Source organism: Zingiber officinale, chromosome 3B (genome assembly GCF_018446385.1).
Source record: "Zingiber officinale cultivar Zhangliang chromosome 3B, Zo_v1.1, whole genome shotgun sequence".
NCBI lineage: Eukaryota > Viridiplantae > Streptophyta > Magnoliopsida > Zingiberales > Zingiberaceae > Zingiber > Zingiber officinale.
In genome coordinates this window covers 29,026,042-29,030,320 of record NC_055991.1, presented here as the reverse complement: position 1 = coordinate 29,030,320, position 4,279 = coordinate 29,026,042, and the positions used below count along the sequence as shown (strand labels likewise).

Below are 4,279 nucleotides of genomic sequence, written 5' to 3'. Positions count from 1 at the left end.
ATTATTATTTTCAGTGATTTGAATTTTTAACACCAAATTAGGTCAAATTGGGATTAAAAATTCCAAATATATATATATTTGGTAAAAATATTTTTATTGATAGATTTATGATCATGACAATGAGGCGAGCACATAGAAACTTGTTTCATCAAATTCGATATCTCTATGTAGATATTTTTTAAAACATCTATAGATTGATACTAACTAAAAATGTGTTGTGTACTGAACGTTTGTAAATTAGTGTCCGAAAACTTAAATAAGGACCTAGAGACCTCGGAATTTGATGAAACAAGTTTCTATGCATCCATATCGTTGAGCTGATCGTAAATACATCATCATCCATAATTTTTAATTATTATTTTCAGTGATTTGAATTTTTAACACCAAATTAGGTCAAATTGGGATTAAAAAATTCCAAATATATATATATTTGTTAAAAAATATTTTTATTGATATATTTATGATCATAATAATGAGACGAGCACATAGAAACTTGTTTCATCAAATTCCGATGTCTCTAGGTCCGTATTTAAGCCGTCCAAGTTTATTTATTTTTTAATAAAATGATTAAATTTTTGGGACGAATTCTGGATTCGTCCCAAATTTTGGGACGAATTCTGGATTCGTCCCAAATTTTGGGACGAATTCCTGGATTCGTCCCAAAATTTGGGACGAATCCAGAATTCGTTCCAAACCTAAAATTATTTTTAAATAATTAAAATGAAACATGTAAGGCTTAAATATGGATCTAGAGACCTCGGAATTTGATGAAACAAGTTTCTATGCATTGGTATCGTTGAGCTAATCGTAAATACATCATCATCCATAATTTTTAATTATTATTTTCAGTAATTTGAATTTTTAACACCAAATAAGGTCAAATTGGGATTAAAAAATTCCAAATATATATATATTTGTTAAAAAATATTTTTATTGATAGATTTATGATCATGACAATGAGACGAGCACATAGAAACTTATTTCATCAAATTCCGATGTCTCTATGTCCGTATTTAAGCCGTCCAAGTTTGTTTATTTTTTAATAAAATGATTAAATTTTTGGGACGAATTCTGGATTCGTCCCAAATTTTGGGACGAATTCCTGGATTCGTCCCAAAATTTGGGACGAATCCAGTCCCAAACCTAAAATTATTTTTAAATAATTAAAATGAAACATGTAAGGCTTAAATATGGACCTAGAGACCTCGGAATTTGATGAAACAAGTTTCTATGCATTCGTATCGTTGAGCTGATCGTAAATACGCCATCATCCATAATTTTTAATTATTATTTTCAGTAATTTGAATTTTTAACACCAAATTAGGTCAAATTAGGATTAAAAAATTCCAAATATATATATATTTTGTAAAAAATATTTTTATTGATAGATTTATGATCATGACAATGAGGCGAGCACATAGAAACTTGTTTCATCAAATTCCAATATCTCTATGTAGATATTTTTTAAAACATCTATAGATTGATACTAACTAAAAATGTGTTGTGTACTGAACGTTTGTAAATTAGTGTCCGAAAACTTAAATAAGGACCTAGAGACCTCGGAATTTGATGAAACAAGTTTCTATGCATCCGTATCGTTGAGCTGATCGTAAATACATCATCATCCATAATTTTTAATTATTATTTTCAGTGATTTGAATTTTTAACACCAAATTAGGTCAAATTGGGATTAAAAAATTCCAAATATATATATATTTGGTAAAAAATATTTTTATTGATAGATTTATGATCATGACAATGAGACGAGCACATAGAAACTTGTTTCATCAAATTCCGATGTCTCTAGGTCCGTATTTAAGCCGTCCAAGTTTGTTTATTTTTTAAAAAAATGATTAAATTTTTGGGACGAATCTCTGGATTCGTCCCAAATTTTGGGACGAATCCAGAGATTCGTCCCAAACTTTGGGACGAATTCCTGGATTCGTCCCAAAATTTTGGACGAATCCAAAATTCGTCCCAAACCTAAAATTTTTTTTAAATAATTAAAATGAAACATGTAAAATATGGACCTAGAGACCTCAGAATTTGATGAAACAAGTTTCTATGCATTGGTATCGTTGAGCTAAACGTAAATACGTCATCATCCATAATTTTTAATTATTATTTTCAGTAATTTGAATTTTTAACACCAAATAAGGTCAAATTGGGATTAAAAAATTCCAAATATATATATATTTGGTAAAAAATATTTTTATTGATAGATTTACGATCAGGACAATGATACGAACGCATAGAAACTTGTTTCATTAAATTCCGATGTCTCTAGGTCTGTATTTATTCCTTTTGATTTTTTCCTTTTTTTATTAAAAAAAAAAATAAATTCTGGGATGAATCCTGGATTCGTCCCAGATTTTGGGACGAATCCTGGATTCGTCCCAGATTAGGGTCGAAATTGGGAACAAAAAAATTTTGATGCTAATAACCCTATGTCTATATCCCATTCCGATTCTTGTTTTCTTCCCCATTTCTTTCTCCCCCGTTCCCCTTCCAACCTGCGATTTCCAGGGTTTCGGCCACATCTCCAACCGACGATGGCGGCGTGATATGCGACGACCGCTTGATCTCCGGCCGTGGAAGGTTTTCGATTGGTAAGCCCACTGCTCTCGAATCTCCCTCTCTGCCTGTCTGCCTGGACGGCGCCAGGCCCTACCTGGCCGCCGCCAAGCCGCTGCTTGGCCGGCGTGTGGCTGGCCGCTGCCAGGCGCTGGCTGGCCGGCGTCTGGCCACCGGCGTGGGCCTTGCCGTGGCTAACCGCCGTCTCCCTCTGCAGTTGAAGAAGAAGCCCAAGATCATGCAGCAGCATCTTGATGTAAGTTTCCTATAAAAACATGCTTGTTTTCCTAAATTTGGTTTGATTTCTCGCACTTGACTTAGGATTGATCTCTTTTCTGCTCTTTACCATTGATATGCGCCTTCTCTTATGCTTGATTTGCCTCTGCAGTATTGTTTCCCTGGTTTATGGCTATCCAAGATAACTCCTCGATCCTACAAAGCCAATGAATAAGGTTAGTTTTATTTGTCCTCGATTCTGCAAGGGTTAGAGATCGTTGATGAGGGTTTTAGTTCTAGAAACTAGTAAGAGCTCAGTTAAATGATTTTAGATTTGCCATTTATTTATTAAGAATCGTTTCAGATAACTCAGAGACTCTTTGACGAGATGACTAATCAAAATGGTATATCCAAATCTTTGCTAAGAAATCAACACCAAGTACATTGTTCAGGATTTCATTGTGATTTCTTCAATAATATGTTTTTAATTTTTAGTTTCTATTTTTTTTAATGAAATGAGAATTGAATTATTTGTAGAAAATATTGACTTTCATGCGTATTAATCAGTACATGTTTTCAATTGCAGACATGTGTTCTTATAGTCCGTATACATTGTGAAGGTTGTAAGGATAGGTCAGGAAGAAGGTGCAGAAGGTTCAAGGTAAGTTGTGGGGTTCAGTTGTATTTTATTCGTTGTTTAATTGGTTTATTGTTTGGCTGGGTTCATGTGGTACATGGAAGCAATAAATAACATATTGTTGTAGGAGCTTTGTTGATTCTTTGAAAATGTGAACTCAATTTTACTCTGTTTCAATTATGTTTCATATTCTGTTATTTACTTGAGTTATGCTTGTATTGTAATTCAAAGAAGGAAAATGTTTGTCTGGCAAACTCTATATCTGAAATGCATAAATTTGGAGCAATCTATAATATCAAATGGTTCTCATACTTTGGCACATGAATCCAATGATTTGGGTAAAAAAGATAAAAAGAAGAAAGGAACAAAAAGAGGAAGGCACTTTGATAGAGATTCTCGAGCTACTAATCCAGAGGTTCGTTTGGAGTCTCTAACTAGGCAATATGAATGAAGTCTCTAATACTCTAACTTTATTTTTGTCCTGATTTGATAATGTTGTTTGTGCAGGTCTCAATTTGGTGTGATCTCACTGTAGTTGAAGACACCTGTATTTGTTCACCTCTTTTCGGTATTCCTAAGTTCATTAATATGCATTTACTGATCTATATATACAGTTAGCTTTAAATAATTATGTTATAGTTGTTTAATTATATAAAGTTAACTTTAAATAATTATGTTAAAGTTAGCTTTAAATAGTTGTTTAATTGTGTTCCTTCTTTTGATAAGCTGCTCTTTCTTGTTTTGTCTTCAATGATAATGATGCATAAAAGTTCTGAATTTGATCTATGTACAGTCTCAAAACTATATAGATACATAAAAGTTCTATATTTCATCTAGAATTACATCACACTA

General features: G+C 32.5%; 1 long non-coding RNA gene across 2 annotated transcripts; it reads left to right on the top strand.

Moving 5' to 3' along the window:
• Nucleotides 1-2,448: 2,448 nt before the first annotated feature.
• Nucleotides 2,449-3,971, top strand: LOC121968173. Of its 2 annotated transcripts, none has more exons than XR_006107978.1 (5): nt 2,449-2,609; nt 2,792-2,830; nt 2,963-3,026; nt 3,377-3,451; nt 3,659-3,928. It is a non-coding gene; the product is annotated as an uncharacterized LOC121968173 (long non-coding RNA). The 2 variants fall into 2 exon arrangements; XR_006107979.1 differs by adding an exon at nt 3,935-3,971 and having other exon boundaries at nt 2,450-2,609; nt 3,377-3,842.
• Nucleotides 3,972-4,279: the final 308 nt, after the last annotated feature.